Source organism: Equus caballus, chromosome 1, assembly GCF_041296265.1.
Source record: "Equus caballus isolate H_3958 breed thoroughbred chromosome 1, TB-T2T, whole genome shotgun sequence".
Taxonomy (NCBI): Eukaryota; Metazoa; Chordata; class Mammalia; order Perissodactyla; family Equidae; genus Equus; species Equus caballus.
The window spans coordinates 186578315-186604378 of NC_091684.1; the positions used below are offsets into that span (position 1 = coordinate 186578315).

The 26064-nt window shown below is 43.8% G+C and overlaps 2 long non-coding RNA genes across 2 annotated transcripts in view; both read right to left on the reverse strand.

Annotated features, from left to right (window-relative positions):
• Nucleotides 1–1108: 1108 nt before the first annotated feature.
• LOC138918835 (uncharacterized) overlaps nt 1109–26064 on the reverse strand; it is a 55771-nt gene continuing 30815 nt past the window's right edge. Inside the window, exon 4 of the long non-coding RNA XR_011428657.1 lies at nt 1109–1725. This is a non-coding gene — a long non-coding RNA (uncharacterized lncRNA). The remainder of the gene's footprint in view (nt 1726–26064) is intronic.
• On the reverse strand, nt 10955–14840 carry LOC138918836 (uncharacterized). Its single transcript, XR_011428659.1, has 3 exons — nt 14575–14840; nt 11481–12105; nt 10955–11093 (listed from the first exon to the last, which is right to left on the reverse strand). It is a non-coding gene; the product is annotated as an uncharacterized lncRNA (long non-coding RNA).

The following is a 26064-nucleotide window of genomic DNA, read 5'->3' on the forward strand; positions in this document are numbered from 1 at the left end:
ACCTTTAAGAAAGTGAGGGAAGCAGGACCGGGCAGAAGGAGAAATTGAACTGCAATGTAGTTGCAGTAGAGAGCTCAGCCAAGCCCATCAGAAGTGCTGGTGCTGGGATGGCCCTTCTGAGTTATCCCAAATTGAGGCAAAGGGGCCAGATTTTTGCACCACTGCACTGGATGTAGATTGGCCCTGGGGCTTCCTTTGGCTCAGTCAGGATTTCTCCATGGCGACACTGTTGACATTTTGGACCAGATAGTTTCTTTTTGGGGGAGAGAGCTGTCCCGTGCATTATAGAATGTTTAGCAGCATTCCTGGCTTCAACCCACTAGATTCCAGTAGCATTCTCTTCCTCACCCCACCCCCAAACAAAATGACTCCTGATATTGCCAAAGTGGGGTCTGCATTAGAGTCATCTGGGATGCTGATTTTGAAAATGCTGATTCCAAGGCCTAACTCATGAGGATCAAAGTCTCCGGGTACGTGGCATTTTCAAAAGCTCCCAAGTGATTCGTCAGCACGTTCCAGTTAGACATCCCCTGATCCACAGTGTAGGTGCAAACTCCTCACGGCATGAGAGACCCCGCAGAACCTGGAACCTGGGCCTATCTTTTCAGCCTCATCTCTGCCACCTACTACCCATTTGTACTTAGAGCCGCACCCAGCTAAAGTACTGGGTTTTGTTGGCACTTGCCAGGCATGTCCCACATGTGTGCTTCTTGACACGTCATTGCCTTTTTGTCCTCTGACTGCTAAAACCCCTCTGTATCCTGAGGTTCCCCTCCTCCTTGAAGACTTCCCTCATGATGCGCTCCACCAGAGTGTCTCTCTCTGCGAGCCTCCCACAGCATGGTGCACCCTACTCTGCTCAGTTCTCACCCCAGGCTACTGCTGTCTAAATCCCTGCCCCTCCCCTAGACTGGAGCGTCTGGGAGCAGAGCCTGGTCTCATGTATTTCAGCACCTTAGGTGCTCAATAAACATCGGCTGAGGGAACGAATGAGTGGTACGGTACTCACTCTAGATCAACGCTGTCCAATCGAAGTGTAATCTGAGCACGTATGTAATTTTTAATTTTCTAGTAGCCATAGTAAAAAGAGCACAAAGAGCCAAGTGAATTAATTCTGATACATTTTTATTTACTCAATCTGTCCAAAATTTTATCATGTCAATGTGTAATCCATGTAAAACCTATTGAGATATTTTACATTCTTTTCTCATATCAAGTCTTCCAAATTCCAGTGTGTATTTTACACTTAACAGCATGTCACAAACCAGACCAGCCACATTTCCAGCACTCGACAGGCACACAGGGTTAGTGGTTACCACATTGGACAGCACGGTTCTAGAATAGAGAGGATGCTCTCCAGCTCTATGGGAGAAACTTTGCACATGAAGGAAGCTGCATTCTAGTCCAGGGTTCATTCTTGGTGGCCACATGGCACTGGAATGGTTTTTACCAAGACCTTGTTAGCTTTGGTCTCCTCGTGCACTGTGCAGGGCTGTGAGGCCAGGTCTGACCGTGAGGGTCCTGCGTGCGAGCCATGTGCGGCCAGTGAGGAGGCTCAGGACTGTCAGCAGCTAACAAGCCTCCTTCTCCACCAGGCGGTTGGAGCTGAAGTGCGCAGGTACTCTGTTCCCTCTTTAGGGCACACTGAAGGCGTGGTGAGAGTGCTGCATTCTTTGGTGTGCAAAGCCACACCCTCCAATGCCATCGTCACGGAGGCTCTAGTCACTAAAAGAAAAAGCCACAGAAATGTAAACACGGTTCATTTGTAGATGCCTTGGCAGAGGCAAGCTCCAGGTATCCACACCCTCTGGGGACATCATTCCTTCTGAGGGAGGAGATACAAAAATGTCTTAAGCAGGAAACTTAGAACACTTCCAAGACATGAGCTGTTTGTCTTGCTCAGGCCTGTCGGCTGGCTCCCTCTAACTCAGACCACAGTGAGTGTTTGCTGGGCCCAGCCCCTACTCTCTTGGGGTCAGAACTAAGAAAAGAAATGAGTCTCCATCTCCTGGCCTCACACTTTGGTGACCTCAATTGAGAAGGCTGGTGCCAACTGGCACCTAGTGGAGGGTGGAGCTGGAGTCGACTTGGCACTGCCAGCCTGGCACCCTCTTCGTGGGCAGTATCCCAAAGCAGTCTTTCCCTCTGCTTCTCCTCCCCTAGGCCCCATGTTCAATTAAAACAGTCAGGTACACAAATTAGCATCAGAACCAAAATGGTTTCCTGGGAAACTAATGACAAAAATTCCAGTATTAAAACATTTTCTTTGCAACCTAGAGAGCAAAGCCATGCCTTTCACAAGAACAAAAGCCCTGAGCCAAAGACTCCATCTCATATAAAGAAGTGTCATTGGCCAAAGCCTGGGATGGATGAAAAGTGCTGTTTGAAGCTGTCAGGACAGGCTCTATGTGTTTTCCTGCACCTTGCTCCCATGTAATCCTGGCCCAACATTCACTCATGCCTGTTTTTACAGAAGGGGGACATTTCCTTGTTAATTTCTGTCCCCAGGGCTCCTTCTTGCTGTGAGAAGTTGAACTCTTTGGGATGCAAGCAGGTAGAGGTCGGATCAGAAATTTTTACCATTGTCAGGTAGAGAAGACGCGATATCAATCCTCCACTCATCAAAATACACACCTTGGAAATTATCTGAGAAAAAAATTTGCATTCCAATAGAAATAATGTGCATTTGTACAGTGGTTCATAGTTTACAAAACACCACATAGACTTCCTCAATGCAACGTCACAATAGTTGGAGTAGAAACAACAGGTTCAGTCTTTATGTGACGTCTTTAGGACCATTCGTTCCATTGATGAGCATCCTGAGAGCCTTCTTTGCGCCTGGCCTTGTGGAAAGCATGGGGGAACAGAGCTATCGAGACATAGTTCCTTCTAGAAGGAGCTGAGTCTTGGGAAAACAGAAAATAGACAATTATAATCCATATAAACCCTCTGACAGAGGTACACAGCATGCTGTAGGAGCACATAAGAGGGGGCCTCAGTGCAGAATTTTAAGGTCAGATAATCCCTTAATCTGGAGAAATTAAACTCCCTAACGATGGGCTTTCTGATATCCTAACAAGCTACTAAGGGAGCTATTGGCAGGGAGGCCTTCCCAAGGACCCCTAAATCATACAGCACTGACACAGAAAGCATAACTGTACTCTATATATAATATATACATATTATATATGTAGTTTCGGTATGAAACTAGAGTGTGTGTAGTAGTCATAACATTAGATATGGCTCTAAACTGGGGGGCCTTATTCTTTCGCAGTATGCCAGGATCCATAAGCTCTCCAGATGAGCATTAGATTCCCAGTGCCGAGTAACTACTTCTGAATATAGCCATTGCTTAAAACATTTATAATTCCCTTTTACTGGCATTTTCTTCAGAATCTGGAGGTATTATTTCCCTCCCTCTTTTTCCCTTGTTTTCTAATTACAAAAGTAATACATGTACATACTTATGGCAAACAGTTGAATATTACACAAACATACAATTTAAAAAATGAAAGTCTTCCACCATCATCCCCCACACTAAATACTGTTGACAGTTTAGGGCTTATACTCCCAGCGTTTTCTTTTGCTAAGGAACATTTGCCCTAGGCTAACATCCACTGCCAATCTTCCTCTTTTTGTACGTGAGTCGCCACCACAGCATGGCTACTGACAGATGAGTGGTGTAGGTGCATATACAGGAACCGAACCCAGGCCGCTGAAACCGAGTGCACTGAAATTAACCACTAGGCCACCAGGGCTGGCCCTTCCAGGGTTTTTTAAATGTATATGTTTACACATACCATTTTTAACAGGAATGGGAACATATTATGCATAATATTCAACAACATGCTTGAGAAATAGGTCTTTGAGATATCATCCCATGTTAGTATAGACATAACATTCGATTAAAGACTGCATAACCATTCACTGATTTATTTAAGCAATCGTCTACTGATGAACACTGGGCTGTTTTTCTAATTCTTTCTGTCTTATGAACAATGCTGTAATTAATATTCTTATAAATATTCATTGCACATTGGTTTGAGTATTTCTAGAAATAAATTCCTAGAAATTGAATTGATAGCATATTCTTTACAGATCCTCAATGAGGGAAAAGCTTTAATATTTAAGAATAATAAATTGTCTGAAAATATTTTTGGTCAAAATAAAACTTGACAGGGGCCGGCCCTGTGGCCGAGTGGTTAAGTTTGCATGCTCTACTTCAGCGGCCCTGGGTTTCACTGGTTCAGATCCTGGGCATGGACATGGCACCACTCATCAAGCCATGCTGGGGCGGTGTCCCACATAGCAGAACTGGAAGGACCTACAGCTAGAATATACAACTACATACTAGGGGGTTTTGGGGAGAAGAAGAAGAAAAGAAAAAAAAAAAAAGAAGATTGGCAACAGATGTTAGCTCAGGTGCCAATCCTTAAAAAAAATAAAACTTGACCATAAGTAGGGAGGAGAGGGAAGATTTATTGAGCAGCTACTATGTGCCAATCACAATGCTAGATACTTGCATCATCTCATTACTCCTAGAAATTTTGAATATTTTGACATTATTATTCCCGTTTTAGAGATGAGGGTATTGTAACACAGAGAGGCTAAACTTTTCCAAGGTTACACAGTTAATAAATGGCAGAGCCAGGACTGGAACTTAGTCTTTCTGACTCTTCCCACTGCACCACCACTTCTAAGTAGTGTATAAGCACGTTGCTGGTTTTTGGTTTAAACTGCAACTGACTCTAAAGAAAATCTCAAAAATGTTTTGATCAGTTTCAGAAATGCTGAAATAAATATATATCTTCTCAAACCTGTATGTCAAAGATCACTACTCATCTGAAATATATAAATTTTGTTATGGTAATTATCAAATGTCTCATTAATTTAGTCACTTCGTCTCCCTTTTCTTACTGATAATAGTACTCTATATAAAATAATGCATCCAATACAGATGGCCAACGGGGATATGAAGGGATGCTCAGCATTGCTAATGATTAGGGAAATGCAAAATTAAAACCAAAATGAGATATCACCTTACACCTGTCAGAATGGCTATAATTAACAAGATAAAAAATAACAAATGTCAGAGAGGATGTGGAGAAAAGGGAACCCTCATATGCTGCTGGTGGGAGTGCAAACTGGTGCAGCCGCTGTGGAAAACACTATGGAGATTTCTCAAAAAATTAAAAATTGAGGGGCTGGCCCCGTGGCCGAGCGGTTAAGTTCGCGCGCTCCGCTGCAGGCGGCCCAGTGTTTCGTTAGTTCGAATCCTGGGCGCGGACATGGCACTGCTCATCAGACCACGCTGAGGCAGCGTCCCACATGCCACAACTAGAAGAACCCACAACGAAGAATACACAACTATGTACCCAGGGGCTTTGGGGAGAAAAAGGAAAAAATAAAATCTTTAAAAAAAAAAATTAAAAATTGAAATACCACATGACTCAGCTATTCCACTACTGGGTATTTATCCAAAGAACTTGAAATCAACAATTCAAAGAGATCTATGCACCCTTATGTTCATTGCAGCATTATTCACAATAGCCAAGACGCGGAAGCAACCCAAGTGCCCAATGACTGATGAAGGGATAAAGAAGATGTGATATATGTATACAATGGAATACTACTCAAGCACAAAAATGTCAAAATCATCCCATTTGAACAACATGGATGGAACTTGAGGGTATTACGTTAAGTGAAATCAGCCAGACAGAGAAAGACAAACACCATATGATTTCACTTATATGTGGAAGATAAACAAACGCAAAGATAAAGAGAATAGATTAGTAGTTACCAGAGGGGAAGGGGATTGGGGGAATGGGTGAAAGGGATAAAGGGGCACATATATATGATGACGGAGAAAAATTAGACTATTAGTGGTGAGCACGATGCAGTCTATACAGAAATTGATAAATAATAATGTACACCTGAAATGATACAACGTTATAAACCATTATGACCTCAATAAAATAATTGAAAAAAGAATAAATAATACATCCAAAATACATACATTTCTTTGTTCTGAAATCCTTATCTCTGGGCTTATGCAAATTCTATTATTTAAAATAATAGTAAAGAAGCAAGCTCATTATGAAGTCCGTTTGGCTACCTGCTTCATTGTGCTTGGATAGAAGTAAACTGTCATCTCAAGAATCTATTCTTTGCTTGTTAATTAACCACCTCTTTCCTTTCAACCTGCTTTTGAAAATCCACCAGTTCTCTAGTACTTTTCATCATTTCTTTCTGGGGCAATTTCCTGTGGAAACAAAATACAGAAACCATGAAATGAGATGGGTGGGGGAAAAAAGAAGAAAACAGGAAAACAAAAGAATAGTAATCAGATACTTCCGCCTTTTCTCTGAAGGGTTGTGTCTAATTGCTTCATTTTGGATGGTCACCTCAAAAGGCAATACTAATGTTTTCCAGGGTAACGTTTTACTCATTTATGATTTTCTCATCAGCGCTGGGTTTTCTCTTTGTTTTAGGGTCTTTCCTGGCACCATCCTTATGTTTTCCCATAGCTCCTTCTGCATAATCCCATCACATCACTTGTCACGCTGTTTCTCATCCTTCTTCCTCGTTAGACTGAGAGTGTCTTGATAACAAAGACCATATCTCTGTTATCATTGTGTCCTTGGTTCGTGGCACAGCAGCCAGCACGTGATAAGTGTTAAATTAATATTTGTTGCTTGAATGAATAGCCTCAGGAGCATTTCTTCTCCTCAACCTTCTGCCTGATGCATCTGCAGTCAAAGAAGCAAGCCCCGCGGTGGCCTGATTGAAGGGATGGACGGATGGTCACAGGATAAAGAATGGCAGGGAATTTGATGGCAGCTTTCCCCAGATGCAGTCTCTGTTTTCACCTTTCACCAATATTAACACAGAGCTCGGCACCTCTTACCTTCCCCCAGAAAGGATTCGTTCACACCACAGGATTAGGTGGATTTCACTGGAGATTTTGTAGGGATATCAGGAAGGGTGGACCACTTCTCAGTCCTCATCAGACACGTTTGTTCCCTGAGGTCCTTTCTTCCCCGCTGTGCTTCAGCCTCACAAGCATCCTCCTTAGATTACGCAGAACAGTTCATCCCTTCCCCAGCTTCTTTCTCCAGACTTCCATGCCCACGCCTATCAGAGCCCACATTAGGCACAAGCTTTTCATGAGACAGTGCCAAACCCTAACCATAAGACCACCAGGCAGTGCTGACACATGCCTTTCAAAGACGGCGGGTGGGTGTGTGTGTTAACAATAATGTTTTTTTCCTATTGCATCAGCATTTGCAGTTATTGTACTTAATTCAATTCTCCAAACAACTTTAGGTAATCTGCTGTAAGCAAAAATCATTCCTCTTCCAGGCGTACCATTTTTAAAGTCATTGTCTACCTCTCCAGTCCCAGGAAGAACTAGTCACTTCTTGCTAGTGACCTTCACCTCATGTGGCAAGTAAGGTCGTTCCTGCTTGACCCTCAGGCTGTGCTCACTCCATCACCTCTTGGAGCCTCCTGGTTCCTAGTCCTCGGAGAAGAAGGGAGAAGAAGCCCTCCTCACCCGAGGCCCTGAGGTCACGACTCCATCTGAGGCAGAAACTTTTCTCACCTCGTGGCTGGTGTCTCCCTCTCTCTGGCCTCTAGGAAATTTCCCCTATTAACCTTAATAGTTATAATGCAACTGCAAATGTACTGATCCACTGAGATGTGCCAGACACTATGCTGAGCACTTTTTATAGGTTACGTCATTTGATCTCTAGGACCGCCCTATAAGTGGTTGTTATTATTATCCTTATTTCACAGATAAGAAAACTTAGGGAAATGAAGTAACTTACCTAAAGTGCTTGACTCACATGGGGTTTGAATGCAACACTGACTTCAAAGCCTGTGCTTTGATCCCTCTCTCTCTGAATAGAGATCCAGCATTCCCTCCTGTGACTGGGGCCATCTGGACATTCCTGTCTTCCTTTCTATCTGGTGTTGATCTAGGGCTGCTCAGAGGCCATAACCTTACCCTTGCCCTACCGGCCACCTATGCCCTGGTCAACTGTCTTGCTCTTAACTCAGGCTGTGTGGCTTCCACTCTAGACATTGGCACAGTTGGCTCTCGGCCCTTATTTTTCCTTTTTTCCCATGCTATGGCCTTGGCAGATTTGCTCTTATCCTTTTTTCTTCCTCTTCAGTATTTCTACCAGTCATTAAATCTCTTCTGAGAAAGGTAAGATGCCTAGCTCCATCTACATCAAGCCCAACCCCAAGAAACTTCTCAACTTTTCCATATTATACCATCTTTGCAAGTTCCCAGCAATTCCTAAAGGCTCCTAGTAAATATTCTTATTCTTGATGAAGAATAATTCTTATTGGATGTCAAGTAACTAAAAAAAGATCTCCAAGTCATATTATTAGATGAAAAAGGCAAAGTTCAAAGAAGTGTATATATTATGCTACCATGTAAAAAGGATAGGAAAAACTACCCAGTTTTGGGAGTTCGAGGGTGAAATGAAGATTTTTACTGGGCAGATGAGGAATAGGGGCAGGCAGAGATTTCATTATGTATCTTTTATAATTTTTGATGTTTGGATCATATGAATGTATCACCAATTTTAAAAATAGATGAATGGTTTTTAAAAAAAAAATGCAAGAAGTTTTCCTGATAGGCAGAAGAGGGTGTTTTGCCACAATAGTCAGTGAACAATAATAAAAAATAATAAATGAATAAAATAGTTTTGAGGGAGAACACAAAGACAAAGAACCTGTTCCAGAAGAATGCTTGGGTCAATGAGTATCACCCATAAATCTGGTATTCCAAAATGTGCAGCATTATGGGCAATTTCGGCAATGGTCTGAAAACAATCAATGGGTGGCGGAAAGTACTGATACAACTATATGTGTCCTGTTTCTTGCACTACACTTGTAGGGGTCGGGGGCTTTCTCTCTCATACAGCTAGAACTCAATAAATGTTTGACAGTGGCAGGGAAAGACTGCCACTCGGAATCCCTTTAACTCTGCGAGGAACAGGAAGCCCTTTCAGTGTGATTTGCTGAGTCCTAAAAAGAGAACAGAACCTTTTGGGGCACAGTTGAGTGCACATCAACTCAATCTCTACTTAATAGCATAAAATAGAGGGCAGCCAAGTAAGCACCTGTGCCCTCATTCACGTTCCTGACCCTGGTCTTGGAGAATGCACTACCTGCCCTAGCCCGGTCTCACATAGCGCCGGTACACGTGACTTGAGGAAACTAGGATCAGTTCTCAGGGAATCTGAGAGCTTTGCTAGCTTTAATTGATTACCTTCCAAGTAGTATTGAGCGCCTCCTAGGGAAGGATAAATCCCCAGGGCCATCTGTAGAAGTGACTGGCCTGCTCAGTTTCTTTGGCTTGGAGACAAGCAAGAGTTGACACTCCCGCCCCGACCCTGAGGTCAGAATGGATTAGACATGACTTCAGGCCTTCTCTATGTGCAGATCCATCTCCCCGGCATCCAGGGAGCAGGATAAATGGCAGCTTAGTGTCTGCCATATCCTCTTGAAGCAGAAGGAATTTCATCCAAATAGTATTTTAAGACTTATTTTAGAGATCTTGAAGGGACTAGAGACAACAGGAACGATGTGGGTAGAAAGCTGACTTTCAGCTTTGCCCAGTCCTAAGAGTTGTAGACAAAGTTCAGTGGATTCAGCAAGTCCCAAATTATCCCAGACTAGGATCACATGGGAGCTGGCAATGGATAGCTGGGTCCTTTCATTCCAGGAGCCTAAATGTGAGATAGTCATTGAAATGTCTGATCAGTCATCTGATTTTTTTATGTTTTTCTCTTAAAAAAGATTTTAAACATAAAATTTCTTCTAAATCTATTTTAGGTTGCATACAGGTAGTTCATTTGGAGAATGCCCTGACAAAATCTTTAAGGGAGTGAGGGAGGCAAGGTGCGGCAAAAGGAAAAGTCAAATTTCGTTCAGTCAAAAGAGAGACTTCAGCTGATCCCCAGGGGAGCTCTGAACCTGGAGTGACTCTTCAGAGCTTTCTAGAATTGAGATAAGGGGGCGGGCCTTCTATCCCTGTGAAGACCAATCACTGATATGGGCTACCACAGGCAGGGGGTGCAACCTGTGCGAGGCAGCTCCCTTAGGCTGAAGGCAATTCCTGGGAGGGGCTCAGCTATAGATCTCCGGCAGGCAACACTCCCGGCAGCTGAGAGAATAACTACCTTGGTCCTCCAAGGGGATCTGGGCCACACACAACAGCATCTACTATGTAATCAAACACCAACCTGAATACCAAACAAACGTGTCATAGCTCTGAAAGTGGCATGCGGTTAGCCCAGAAAATATGGTAGCGTGAAATGTGATGGAGCTGTGCCCTGGCTGAATATGTGAGGAAAGTTCTAGAAGCCATAACTGTCTGTTTATGATTACCTTTTGACTCTGAAATTGCCAGTTCAGTAAGCAAAAGGTGGCTAATTGAAAGTCATATCTATTCTAAAACCCTCAGAGGCAGGGCCTCTCAGGCCCGATTCAAAAGGAAAATTCTTGCTGCAGATTCTTCCACATTTTTTCCATTTCTGTGTGTTCCATGAGCAGGTGGCCACTACCTGCAGCTGATAATTACAGGCTTTATGTACGCTGTGCTCTGAAAGGAACTTGTCTGTGGTACCAGGCTGACACCTGTAAAAGGGGAAAATACCCTTTTGTTATGGGACATAGGGTTTTCAAGGCTGCTATCCATGGCAAATGTTCACCATGCTCAAGGGCTAAGGGCCCAGCATACAACCTTTTAAGAGCTTGTCAGCGGAAAGTCCATTCACTGAAAGCCCTGGCTGTCCCACACAATGGGCAGGTAATCAGGGCCATATTGTGTTCCTCCCTCGGGAAAAAGGTAAAAGTTCTATAGCTTCCACCACTGAAAATATTGAATATTGCACCATTAATTTTCAACGATACTAATAATAATAGCAAATGTTACCATAAACTTTGTAGATAAAAATGGATGTTTTGAACTTAGGTGAAACATTTTTTCTTCTGGGATGGAGCAAGGCAGCCATTTTGACAATATCTGAGAAAATGACACAGCAGCTCTGGGCAGGAATATTGCAAAACCTCCACTGAAATTATAAGAACAATTGAAACAAAGAATTGGCCCTAACCTGAGTAATTATGCCCTCCCTTCTCACTCCACTCCCAATTCACATCCACTGATAGCTTGCCAAACAGATGTTTATTTGATTATTATGGGTATTGAACAATATTGCATCATTGTATTACTATTATTAGAATTTTTATTCAGTGTTAATAGTCACTTAGATAATTTATCATAAGATGCTCATAATCTAAATTAGATCACAAAGTGATAATAGGAATAATTTTGTTCTTTCTGATTTCTGAAATGATTACTTGAAAATATGCTAAAAAAAATCACATATTATTTGTTCAATCATGTGAGTCCTTTGGGATTAGAGACAAAATTGTGAAATTTTAAAATTAGAGTTTACCTTTGAGGCTGTTGTGTACAAGTCCAACTTTCACGAATGAGGAAAGAGGCCCAGGGAGGTGGAGCTGCCCAGGGTCCGGGCCTCCTGATGCCCGGGCAGTCTTCTTGCCACTAGAAGAAGCATGTGCTCTGGTGATTGGCAGTATATGGATATGTTAGCGGCAAATTTTTATTGCCCAACAGAAAAGGAAGGCCTGGATGCCTTTCGACGAGACCAGGTTCAGAATTGTTTCTCTGTCCCAGAGAAACTGGATTTGAGACTGTGAACTCCAACTTGATCTGAGCCTCAGGCACAGCTGATGCCCAAACCTTGACTTGGATGAAGCTTGTCAACGTGCCAGGCACAGCCTGGGAGTTTCAGCATTGCTGGCTTTCACATGGCTGTGCCCAGAGTCCTCGCAGGCCTTAGGGGGTGGTTGTGACAGCAGCATCCTGTGAGACTTTGAAATCTCCTCGTGGATACCAGTATGTTTGCAGATTCCAATGTCCCATTTTGTTCAAATTCCCACGTAATGGCACGTGTTCACAAACTGAAGGCTTGGATGCATTCTGCTACTAAGAAGAGTTGAAGCATTGTGTTCTGCCAGAGCTAACCCTACAGAGCTGGCCCTACATATTCCAATGTCCTAGAAGAGTGGAAAAGAGAACTAGAGAGATCAGAATGCAAGCCACGTGTGTACCGAAGCTCTCATCCTTACAAGTGTAGCCTTGCAAGTGGTATAGAGATCATGAAAATAAAACACCAACCTTTCCTACTTTTATTTCACAGGGCTTTTCCATGACTACCAATTTCTAGGGATATGAATGTATTCCCAGTCTCTATATCCTTTTTTTTTTTTTTTTACAGTGAGGAAGATTGGCCCTGAGCGAACATCTGTTGCCAATCCTCCTCTTTTTGCTGAGCTAACATCTGTGCCCATCTCCCTCTATTTTGTATGCCACAGCACGGCTTGATGAGTGGTGTGTACATCCACGCCTGGGATCCGAACCTGCGAACCTTGGGCCCCTGAAGCAGTGTGCGGACCTAACCATTATGCCACTGGGCTGGCCCCTAGTTCTCTATATCTTTTGAAAAGTCCAGTTTGGGAGGTGGAGGTGTGCGTGAAGGTCCGGCAGCTCCTCGGAATGACGCAGAGCCCGTCCTAACTAGTCCACCTGCTCTGCAATGCAGGATGTTGAAATGCGCTGATTTGTAGTCACTGTATTATTTCTTCAAATGAAGCTGTTGCAGATTTGTGTTGCTGGGGACAGATGGCAGGATCTACCAGCTGATGGCTGGCACAATACCGGCTGAGTTCGTGTTAAGTCGGAAAACACTGCTCTAATGAGCGTCTATCTTCTGGAAGGCTGCAGTTCCTTGCAACAATCTCTTCTCTTCCCTCCCCTTCTTGTTTGTTCCAGAGTCTCCATCATGGGAAAGAGGGGTCCCTGAGAGAGCCTTATGCCTTGTAAGTGTGAACCACAGCCCACAGCCTTTCAGCCGGACCTGAGCTGGGCAGAGAATTGGGATCTTGGCTCTAGGGTTTGTATTAGTTAGCTGAGGCTGCCATGACAAAGTACCACATGCTGGGTGGCTTAAGCAACAGAGAGTTATTGTCTCACAGTTCTTGAGGCCAGAAGTCCAATAGAAGGTGTCAGCAGGATTGGTTTCTTCTGAGGGCTGTGAGGGAGAAATTGTGCCATGCCTCTCTCCCAGCTTCTGGTGGGTTGCTGGCAATCTTTGGTTTTCTTTGGTTTGTGGATGCATCACCCCGATCTCTGCCTTCATCTTCACATGGAGTTCTTCCTGCGTATATGTCTGTCTCTGAGTCCAAATTTCCCCCTTTTATAAGGACTCAGTCATCTTGGATTAGGACCTACTCTAATGACCTCATCTTAACTTGGTCATACGCAAAGACCCTATTTCCAAAAAGGTCACATTCACAGGTGGTCCTGGGGGCTAAGACTTTAACATCTTTGGAAGGGACACTCTTCAATTCATAACAGGGCTTCTAACGTGAGTCCAAGGAAGACAATGGGAACCATTGGATTGGGCAGATTCAACCCTCTTCTTCCCCTTTCCTGGCCCACCAGGTGTTTTCTCGTTCTCCAGCCCTGTCCCGCTGTCTCCTGGATGGGCTTTTCTGAAGGAAGTCCCTTATCGGCCTAGGATGGAGTGGAGCTTCCTTCTGTCTATGGAGGACTTGAGTCTGTTGCCCAGATTCTAGGCCTGGATTTCTATGCTTCTGATACCCAGCATCTGCCAGGGCTTCTGCTCTCTCATGGTGTAGACAAATTGTCTGTATTCCTGGTCCTTTTTATCTAAACTTATAGATGAGGCAATATGATATAAGGGTTAAGAACTCGGACTCTGAAGCCAGACTCTCAGCTCTGAAACTTCCTAGATGTGTGACCTGGACAAGTTGCTTAAACTGTCTGTTCCTGTTTCCTCATCTGGAAACCCATCACCTCAAAGAGTTGTTAACATGCAAATGAGATAATTCATATCAAGCAGCTGGAGCAGTGCCTGGCACAGACTTGACACTCACTAAAGTTTGCTGACATTGTTGTTAGCTTATCCCTGGCCCAATGAGCTAGCACTGGTTCTTGGAGAGGCAGGCAGGGCAAGGGTGATGGGTGAAGTGGCAAGGCGGGGAGAAGCCTCCAAGGATGAGCGATGGAGGGAACAAGCCTCTATAGGGCAAGCATCTGCAGCGGGGAATGAGAGGAAGCCAGGACCCAGAAATGAAGGAGGTAGTGAGAGGGCAGCAAGGTCATGAACCATCTGGGCAGCAGACCCTTAGACTGAGACAAGTGAAGAATCTGCGGAAACAGTTCAGGGCTTCTTGTCTGCTTGCTCCTCAAAAGCGGAATGATCTCAGGTGTGGGCAAGCTTGAGCCTCAGCAGGCACACATGGATGCAGACCTCCAGTAGCACAGGGCTGTGTGTGTGTGTTTGTGTTTCTAGAAGTCACCAGGAAGTTCTTGGCTCCATTGCTCTATTACCTGAAGTACTGTCCTAAATTCTACACTTACAGTCTAAGACTTGGGCACCATCCTCACCCTCCCCCTCCCCCTTCAGCCTCCCCTCTGTTTTCTCAATGTCAAGCCCTTACCTTTCATCCAGAACAGCTGCCACCCTGGGTTGCCGCTGCCGGCAGAGGTGTTCTGCTTACAAAATTCTCTGTTTGGTTGTCACTGTTTGATTATTACCCCACTGCAAAGGAACAGCTTAACAAATGAGTTTAAACTATTCACTTTCCAAATATTAGGTTAAGGCTATCTGAAGTTTGATCAAGATATGGTGGATAAGAAATCACTGCCCCTCCTAAAAATTTGGGTTATGATTCAAGTGCTCTTTTAAGAAGCATTTCAGAATGTTGACTGTATACATTATCCCAGTGCCCAGCAACCGTGGCATAGCTACGTTTCGTCAGTCTTTTGTGATGAGAGGTGTATATGAGTGAAGCATTTGGTCATTCAAAAAACCACCAACCTTCTCCTGACCCTGCTGTTCCCTTACGGTACCAGCCTATCTCTCACTTTCCCTTTACTCCTCGAATTGTCGAGAAGCTAGTCCATACTTGTTTCCACTGCCTCACCACCCACGGTCACACTGGATTGTATAATCCTTAACTCTTTGCATCCTCACCATCCAGTTAAAATTGCTCTTTAGAGGTTGTTGTTGCTGGTCCCATCACCAAATCCAATGGCTGCGTAACAGTCTTTAACCTTCCTGACTTCTCTGTAGCGTTAGATACATTTAAAAATCCTCTCCGCCCAAGACTCCCATGACCCTGAGCCACTCTAGACTGCCTGTCTCTCTGACAGCAAGTCCTCTGCGTCCTTCTTTAGCTATTCTTCCTTCTTCCCCCTAAATGCAGGTATGTTCAAAGTGTGTGTCCACTTGCTCTTCTCCTCCCTCCCTACCCCCTCTCTCTCCCTGGCTATGTCTAGTTTATCGGATGTGGAAGGGCCTCCAGACAGCGGGTTGCTGGAAACACAGAATATCCGAGGCTAGGTATGTTTAGCCATGGGACTTTTTAGAATGTCCTACCAGGAAATGAGAGCAGGCATTGTTAGCCCAAGCCCCAAAGCAGAAGGAACCAACACAGCAGTGCAACACTGGCCTGCCATGCTTGGGTGCAGCTTAGGATAGCAGATGGGCACCAAGGGGCTGGACCTAGGAAAAAGGAGGGGTCCAAAGCAGCGAGTAGGCCAGCGTGCTTGAAGAAGCTTATTTCTGATGATTGTATGCAGCAGCTTTAACAGTGTTCCTGATTTCTCCGCTGGAGTCAGATACCCCTTGTTCTTCCCCGTCAAGTCCTTATCACCCTGGATATGGTGTATTGTTTGTGTACTGGTCTATACCCACCTCTAGACTATGAGAGCTGGAGAGCAAAGATCGTATATATCCTTTCTACCATTTTATTTCCAATGCCTAGACCAGTGCTTGTCCCATAGAAGGGGCTAAATAAACATTTGTCGAAAGAGTGAATAAAACCAGGTTTTTAAATTTGGAAGTCAAATAAGTAGAAAGTATGGGAAAGAAATGATATGTAAGCCAAGATAAAACTGTCAAAGTGCATACCAAATATCACGTAGCACCGTTTGAGGTGGGCTGCACATTTCGCTCTGAACTTCCTAGTAGTTAAGGCACAGAAAAAAATAAGTTACAAAACTTATCGTGCCTATAGAATTTAAAAAGAAAAGTTGCTCAGATGAAGCATGACTGTCCCTGTGTTGACTTAAGAGAAACGTCTCCGTGGATTCTCCTAGGAGTGACTGGCTGGGCTACATACTATGTGTTCCATGGTATCTCTGTATTAGACACAATAGTGAATTCTGTAGGGCTATTTGTTACAATGTCCTTCAATATGGTCTAATCACATACCTTAAATTTATTTATTATTTTTTTTATTGAGGTAATATTGGTTTATAACATTATATACATTTCAGATATACATCATTATATGTCAATTTCTGTGTAGACTACATCATGTTTACCACCCAAAGACTAATTCTATCCCTCACTGTGCACATACTTTAAATTTAAAATAATTCTGTGACAGGGAGACCAGAGTAATGTAATCAGGTACCCAGAACTCTGATGGCCTGGCTTGATCCAATGATAAAATTTAAAATATTCGAGCAAAGTGTGTTCTGAGGAACAGGACTATTCTCTATGAAATGATCTAAAAGATTTCTGTGGTCAAGTATATTTGGGAAATATTGCATACTCAGACCTATGTTTGGATATTTACATGTACATTAACATATATTAAATGCTCTGAGAAATCCTTCAGCAGAGAAACTTTGTCTAACCCAAAGTTTTACCAAAATAATTTGATCCTTTTATCATATAATACCTGTTTACCTTTCAGGGAAATTTAAAGATGACACTTTGGGAAACAATCATCTAGGGAAATTATGGATTGCATCTGTTCAGGCGACCCTATGTGAATATTGTTTCTCAGAGCTAGGTTCTTGATAAGAATCTGTCCATGGAGTATCCCCAGCTGTTCCCTCGGGCAGGAACTTGGAGTGCAGATATTCTGTTCTGTCAGTTACAAATGGACCTTTTTCTTGGACAGTCAACTGAATGGCAGGTTATCTAAGGACAGTGAAAGCTCCTAATCAATGTTTGTGCCCACACCCTCCCTAGAAAGGACCCAAAAGCAAGCCAAATACTTTCTTGGGAAACAGTCATGACTCCAGTTTATTTAAACCCAGTGATACAATCTGAATCAACTCAGTGGAAAAGAATCTGAAAATCTAAGTTAGTCTGAACCACATTAATGGGATTCTTCTCAAGAACTTCTAGATGCTTCTAGAAGTGGTGAGGAACACACTGCTACTCTTACTGAAAATAAATCTATTGATTATCTTAACCAATGACGCTATTCTTAGTAGGTTAATGTACCAATAATTCAGTCTGTTTGATTTTCTGCACTGAAACTTGAGAGTTAAATCACTACATCATAAAAAATCATACAATGCATTGCCCCTTCTCTCTGGGCAGGCATGCTTCCAACTGATAATAACCGGTAAACATAATTTCCTTGGAAAGAAGGAGCAGAAACAAAGTTTGTGTCCTGGCATATTCCTTCTAACCAAGTGAAGACTTCTCTCAAATCATTAGCTAAATGAGGGACCAGAGACACTCAGAGTCCCAATCACTGGGGCAAAATGGGACAGAGCCCTTAGAGGGAAGAGGAAGACCTAACTTTGTTTCTTTTTCTGTTACTAATCTCTTTGAAATCTCTAAAATATTTCCTGCCCTCACTTACTAGGTTCTGTAGAATCAGGAAAGATAAAGCGTCATATAAACATGGCAGATAAGTGAGCTAAAATCAATTTTACATTTCATTCTGGAGTTCGTTATATTTTTGGCAGCAAATTTATCTTCCTAATTATGTTTTACTTAGGTTGAAATTAATTTTAATTGGTATTTCCTGTGAACACACTGAATAGGAAGCATGAAAATCTGTCTGAAATTAAAAATTGACCTTGAATAATCTGAAATTCGCACTCACTAGGGATGACCTCGTGCATGCCCATGACTTCACCTATCCCCGATGCTCCGAGGACTTCCACACCCACGTCTCTCCTCCAGCCTCTCTCCTGAGCTGTGCAGTGCATCCACTTGACGCTTGGGCAACTTCACGTATATGTGACAAGTGCAACGTGAGTTCATCTTTCCTACCATCTGTCACCTCTGCTGCCTCCTCCCCATAATCCAAACCTCGGTGATTGGAACTACTTCCCACCCAACTGCCCAACGCAAAATCTAGAAGATACTCTAGACTCTTTATTCTCATCACTGTCTGTCTTGGGACTAAAACCCAAATTCTTTGGGATGACTTTGAAGGGCCTTTCCAGCCCAGCCTAGTGTTTCCCAGTAAAGGCACTATTGGCAATTGAGGTGAAAAAATTTTCTTCTCTGTGAGGAATCTCCTCCTTATTCCTAGTCCCACCTACTAAATGCCAGTAACAATCCCTAGTCACTATGACAACCAAAAAAAAAAAGCTCCTTCGCATTTCCTAATGCTCTTTGTGGGATAATAGTGCCTCCAGCTGAGAATCACAAGTTCTGCCTTGCCTACTTTTCCAGCCTCTTCTCCCACTACGTTCCTCCACAGACTGTGCATTCCAGTCGTACAGAGTGATTTGCTCTTCTCGTGCATGCTGTGCTCTCTCAAGCCAAGCCTCCGCACCTTTGCACATGCCATTTCCTCTGTTGATAACATCCTCCTTTCAGCCCTCTCCTTACTAGGTCAGTCAAAAATCTGTACCTCAATATCTGATTCAAACTCCTTTGTCCCTGTGAAGTCTCCCAGCCCGCCCTCAACCACGGTGACCCCTCATCCCTGTAAACTCAGGTGGTAATTACTGTAAGAATTTCCCCTTTGGACAGTTCTAGACTGACGAAGCCTCAAAGTACCTGCCAGGCCCACATCCCACTATGAGGGAAATTGCCCTCCCCATAGCTCTGCCCCGTGTAGATCAGCCCTTTGTAGATCACATGATCACCTTACAAGTAATGGACCAGGAGAGGTCCCTGTGCAAGGGCAGCCCACTCCTAGGACAGTAGTCCATGATATGTCCTAGTTTTATAAGATGAACTAGGCTCATTAGATGCTCTCTCTCTGTGTCTCTGTCTCTGTTTCTCTCTCTCTTGAGAATTTACGGTGAGAAATACAAATAGAGTGAGTCATTTGTCAGGAGCTGAAAGGTCATAGGATAGACATGCTACGAGGAAAAGGTCATGAGTCAAAGTCCACACGGACTGTGAGAGAGATGAAGAGACCAGCAGAGTCACACAGGTAGCACATAGCCTGGACCCTTCTCAGTGGTTCCAGTAGTCGCTGGAAGCACTGGCAATACCATTGGGGGCCCCCCTGAGGAGAAGCAAGAGAGAAAGCAGGGCACGGGGAGACCTGAGCAACAGAGCGTAACCCCTATGAGAGGAGGCAACGCTCGTCTTGATCTGCCTCCAAAGAGCCTCCCAGATCCAAATGTGACAGGTCTTCCCTTTTTGCCCTGCGCTGACCCTCAGAGCAAGGAGCAAGTGGAAGGGAAAGGCTATTTTCTAGTTCTGCCTCGGCCCATCGCAATCCCCGTGGCCTCGGCAAGTGTTTCTGGAGCACTTTTTCTCATCTATGAAATGTAAATGTTAGAATCTGTCCTGCCTGAGGTCCTGCTCAATGATTAATTAACTGTATGACCTTGGGCAAATCATCTGACCTCTGTGAGCCTAGTTTCCACAATTTTAAGATAGGGTCAATGAAACCCATTTTACACAGAGGATGCAATAATCAAAATTGATAACTTATGTAGAAAGTGCCTTATAAATTGAAAATTGCCATATATATCTATAAGGTTATTATTATTTCCTTTTTCCAAGCCTTACAAACATGATGGAAGATATTTTTATTGGTATTTATACTTATACATATAGATATAGCATATTCCTTAGCATCTTTCCAAAATTTTCCTCAACTCTACTCGTTTGGTTTTACTTAAACTGTAAAGCTACTTTTACACTATTTTATAAATGAAGATTATCACTTAACTTCAGCAGTCTCAGTCAAATAAGGGATTGGTAGAATTTTAAAAACCACTTATCACTTTCTTTTTATAACGACACTCTGAAACCCTTCTCAGGCTATGAATCTATGCTTTTTTTCTGCTTACTACCCACTGTTTTAGTTTAACTATTAATAGTAACTTTAGAACCCTTATACAGCTGTGGAGCAATTTTTCCAAGATTGTTTATTATATGACTTCCATTAGGAACCATTGATACTGTTTTCAAATCCTTTTGGGCACCGAGAACCCTGAGAGCTCCTGAAACCTGGGCATCACTCGCCTTTTTTTCTTTGCCACCATCCAATCAATTATTGATTGTTCTGTCTATTTCGTAATGTCGCTGGAATCCGTCCACTGCTGCTATCCTAGTGCAGACCGCTCTGCCCCTAGTGCAGACTTGAACATCCGCGGCGGCTTGCTCACTGGTCTCCCTGTGCTCCCATGCAGACGCTGTGGGTACATCAGCGAGTAACACAGGTGAGGTGGAAGTTTCCAATCCATGGAGTGTTTTTATACTAGTGGGAGAAAGACAAAAAAGTAGGTCCTTGAGAAAACCCCAGTTCGCAAATTGTGATGAGTGCTATGTAGGGAAATAAGCAAAGAGCTGAAATAGAGAATATGACGGGGAGGGTGTTGTCATTATAAGAGGTGGTCAGGGAGGACCTCTCTGAGGAGGTGACTTTCCAGCTAAGACCGCAAGGATATGAATAAGCCAACCGAGAAAGGAGAAAGAGCATATGGGGCCCAAGGACCTACGGGGAAAGGAGCATGTGAGAATCTAGGAGAAGGCCAATGTAGCCGGGTCATTCTGCATGTCTACGGGCAGGGTCAGCACCCCCTACCCTCAAGCACACACAGCAAATGTGCGCAAATGAGAACAAGTCACCCCATATAGGTGGATGAATCTCCTTTCTATAATATAAATGTGATTAAGCCACTTAAAGGGCTTCATGATTTCCTGTGGTCCTGAAATGTTCAGGCATCTTAATTTGTACAAGATTCACAAGAACCTTCACACTCAGGCCTCTACCCACTTCCCCCGCCTCACCTGTTCCCACTCTCCTTCTTCTTACGGTTCCTTGAAGGCACCATGTGTTTTTGTGTCCATGGCTTACCTCCTCTGTCCTGCTACCTGCAACATCCTTCCGTCCCCTTCACCGGTCACTCCTTCCTCACCTTTGAAGGCTCAACTTAAACATCACTTCGTCTGAGAAAGCCTCTCAAAGCACGTGTCTGAGAACTTTATCATCCACGTTGACCCTTAGCTCCTGTGTGCCTGATTCCAGTCTCTGCCCTCGCTTCAGACCTCTAGGAAGGCAGCTCATGGTGCCGTCCGTGACTACGCCTGGTGTGCTTGACATTATATCTGTCAACTATTCTTTGGCTGAGGATCTCAAACTGTTCTTCAATAGACTCATTATCTTTTAAAACTCTTCTTGAATGCATGCATGGAGTGCGCTGTACCTTGCCCTTGCAATTTTCAGAATGGCAGCTCTGTCTAGGCTCTTATCCAAAGTGATTGCAGATGTGTCAGAAACCCACCCTCCTTAAGTAGACCCCAAGTCGGTGTCATAGTGTGGTCAGAATATCGTAATATTAGCCAAGTCTATTTGGAGGTTGCAAGCAGTGGAAGGAAGAGAATTGAATCCGGGTTCCTAAGATCATGTTCCCAAGCTAAGTAGAGAGAAAAAGAATTCTGACCTTCACCTTTAACAGCACCTTCTACAGATAGAATCCAAAGGTGAGGAGATGGATTTAAGGTGCTTAAAATCCTGCCACAGTGAAAAAATGCTCTATATCAACTTCCCTTCCCTAAAATTTCTGTGTAACCAGTCACCTCCTGAAGCAGCTGGTTTTCAGAAACACGACAGCATATTTGTATATCCACATCTTCTTTTTTAACCAACATGACTGTAGATTGCTTGAGACCAAACCTTAAAATAACAATGGATGCTCATGGTTCTGAGCAGAAAGGCCACGTAATAAGGCAAATGCAAATGAATGATTTATTGGTTAACAAGTACCTCATGCTTGAGACTTTGCTGCATAACATGCACAGAAAAGAGCAAAGACAGTACCCTGTAGCACCTGCCCTAGGGTACTCATGTGATCTGAGAAGGTCCTCACTCTGGTGGGAAACCACTTCAGTGTTAAATTCCAGAGGTGGCTTGGAAGAGCTGTTCCTACTGCAATGTCAAGCTTCTCCAGTAGCTCTACAGTCATGAAGGGTATGAGCCCTCTTTACGGTATGTATACCTTACTTGTCATAAGAAAGAGTTTGAGGTCATATATGTATATGTATGGATAAGATCAAAAGTAAAATAAACAAGGAAGTAGAGGCAAAGGGATAGCAAAAAGGAAGAAGGGAAGATGAAACTGGGAGTGAGCGATTCCGTTGTTTCCAGTGTCTTCCGATGCTGTTTGGCAGAATGCGATTTTTATATGTGTTAGAGAGAGTCATTATTATTTCCACACTATGCATACCCTCACTAAAAAAAAAAAAAAAATTCTTTCTAGAATTTATTCATGCTTTTTACCTAATTTTGTTTATGAGCTCCTAAAAGTAGACCCTAGCTGATTCTACTGTCAGCATTTGGGTCATTGGAAGTAAATATTCTAAGTTCTCCTTTATTTAGCAAATATGGTCAGTGAATTTAACATTGATAATATTCTCAATCACCTGAATGACATTTCCTGGCGAGGATAAAAGAAGTGTGACACTGTTTAATAGTTTGATGCCCCCGACAAAGCCCCACAGTCCACGATTCCCAACAGTGGGCCTTGGCCCTCTGCAGCACCACGGCCTCTGTGCCACCTACGGGGTAGCTTCACGGCCTACGTTTCCAACCATCCAATGCTCAAAATTGGGGCCAGGGTTAAAGCCACCGTAATGGCAATATTCTAGGAAGCGACTTGGTGGAAGGGAATTTTTCTTATTTCACAAGACCTTTGTTCTCTCAACCATAGCCATGCCCTCCAGAGAATAAGAGCTTTAAGCTATTTGTTCTGATTTTTTGTCACCGCATCTTCCAGATGAGTTTGTTGTTGCTGTTTTCTTTTACAAAGAAACTCATTTTAGGGGTCAGCCCAGTCGTGTCATAGTTAGGTTTGTGGACTCTGCTTCGGCAGCCTGGGGTTCGCAGGTTCAGATCCCGGGTGTGGACCCATACACAGCTCATCAAGCCATGCTGTCGTGGCGTCCCACATACAAAATAAAGGAAGATTGGCACAGATGTTAGCTCAGCAATGATCTTCCTCAGCAAAAAGAGGAAGATTGGCAACAGATGTTAGCTCAGGGCCAGTCTTCCTCACCAAAGGAAAAAAAAAGAGAGACATTTTAAAGGGCATATTTGCACATTCTCAGCAGTTCCCCTGAAAGAGCAAACATTATATTTGAAATGAGAGGGGGTTCTTTATTCAGAGCTGTTTCTCATGTGCTGGAGTTGTGGTCAAGATGGTCTGTTGGGTTAAAGGTCAGCAAGCAGGTTGTGTGTGACCCAGGAAGGTGGAGTCCTCTTGGCTATGCAACCGAGAAGCCATATTCTAGAAGAAATGGAAAATTGCTTGAAGGTATTACCAGTGTGTTTGAGAATACTGATTGATGTACGTAGTATTCAATAGCAATATGAGGACAAAACAGGGGGAAGTAGTGAAGATAGCTATTCTTCAGTACAAGAAAGGAGAAGAGAAAGAGGTTGCCCTCTCCCCACAAGATTGAGAGCCATGAGGCAGCTGGGTCTTAGGGTAACTGTCTTGGATTGTACGATTTGGTTCCATGAGCTAAGGGGGCTTTAAGGGGCTCCATGGAGTTCATTTGGGAGTGTTTAACTCCAACCTAGGGAAGCCTTATCTAATTGCTCAATATACAGGCATTTTCCCCAAGCCCTGCTCTACATCCTTACTTTTTATACTAACAGTGGTCAGCCCACACATTTAAAAAGGGGGATGAAGAGGGGGTGTTCATGTAGAGTTAGTGGAGAAAGGATGGCAAGGATGAAAAATGTTCAGATCAAAGATTTTTGTCACCTGTTGAAGGCTGTTGACACTTTCCTTAAAAATCCGCAACCTCCTAGTTTACCTGGTTGAATCAGAAATGACTAAGTAGTAGATCTTTTTTGTTAAAAAATGTAAGTCAAGTTGTAAAAATACAACATGTTCCTCTTATTTTTAACATTTGATGAGTTGAGTGCATCGAGCAGGGTATTTGAAGACTGGTTTGAGATGATTTCATAGAATGATTTGATTTTAAGATTAAGGCAAAGATGTGCAAAGTATGAAAGACAAAGGGCATATTCTCATCCTCCCCTCTGGACCCAACAAGTGTCCTGATGGGTCCTCACTGCCTCCCTTCCTTGTCTGTAAAATTGGGGGTTCATGTTGAGTCTGAATACCAGTAAATAGCAGCCTGAGCTGGTTCTTTGGAGAAAAGTGGTGTTACCATTACTGAGCCCCTGAAGTCCTGCAGGATCAGCATGAAGGGTTGGGGTGAGAAGCAGCATCGTTCTGTCTTCAGGGAAGGCAGCAGAAAGGATTAAACATTGCAGCTGGTGTGGACAGGGTACCCAAGCCAACTCCGACAGTTTTTGGGCTGGGGCTTATCAAGAAGTCTGATACTGCAAAAAGCTGCTGCAAAACCCTTGCCGAATCAGAGAAGCCTGAATACTGTCACATTCAGGGGTGTGACAAGTCAAGTGAGCTTAGACACACAGTCTTATGAGGCTCACTTTGTATGTGTGCCCCATGCATAACAAAAACCAATCTCCCGTCTTTCTTCTTCCAAGTGTGGGAGGTAGATTTGGTTAAGGAACAGAAGAGCTTGCAAGGAAGTCCGGGAGAGGAGAGAGTGGGTGGAGCCTCCTCTGAAGGGAGGCCCATGGAGGGGAATGGCTGGAGCTGCGCTTCTGGAGACTTTCCCAACACTACCTGCATCTGGCTGTTGGCCCTGTGTTTCCCTGCTGCACCTCAGAGGGTACAGGGCTCCTACATCCTCACAGTCCCCAGGGGCATCCAAAGCTGATCAAAAGCATCCCAGAGCTCATCCTAGTCAAGGCTTGCAGGCCACTTCCCTCACAAGAGCATCAATTGCTCTGGCTTATTTTCACCAAACTTTAGAGGGACCTAGAGGGATACGGAAGTAGCATAAGACAAAATGCTTGCTCTGTCAGAATTACAATCCAGCTAGTGATGTGGAATATGGCACAGACCGCAATATAAGGCCATGGAAAGTGAATGCAAACAGTGCCGGCAGGCTGGGTCAAACATGAATGTGAAATGAAGTCAGTCAAAGGAAGGTTTCCTTGAAGCTGTGGGTTTTGAGCCACGCTATGGAGGAGGACTCAGATGGGGTTAGGGGACTTCTTGGGACCAAAATGGACGTTGCTGAGGTCAAACAAGAAAGAGGTGAGGGTGGAGTTCATCCTGCCATGGCACAAAGCAGCTGTTTCTGGGGTGGTGTCAAAATGGGCTCTGGAAATACAGCTCCAGCCCTGCTGGCCACAGCCACCCAAGTTCAAGCAGAAGCAGGGAAGGGTGTCAGCGTCTAGGCAGGATGGGTGTCATCCAGGATGAGGCATGAATAAGTTCTACAGTGCTTCTTGGCCTGATGAGGAGGGGAAGAGGTCTGTGTTGAGCAGCAATAGAAAATGGTGGTCACTGCAGGGTTAGAAGGCTGGCCTGGCCAGATGAGTTTAGATTTGAGATGATTGACACCAAGAAGCCCCTGGAAGGTCTTGAGAGAGAGGTGACATTATGCAAGAGGGTTTAAAGAAGCCTGTTCTGATGCCTGTATCCAATGAGTTGAAGAGGAGAGGCTATGTGTATATGGAGGTGGGTGGAGGGCACCAGTCCAGGGGATGTATCTTTACTCAGGAGCACTGTCGTCCAACTCCAAAGAAAGTTGGCTGATTTGGGACCAAACCACAGGATTAAGCTTCCTGGTCTACTATAGTAGAGCATCAACTTTTCATGTTAAAAAAAAAGATTGGTGCAGTCTATTGATCTCTTGCCTCAAGAAA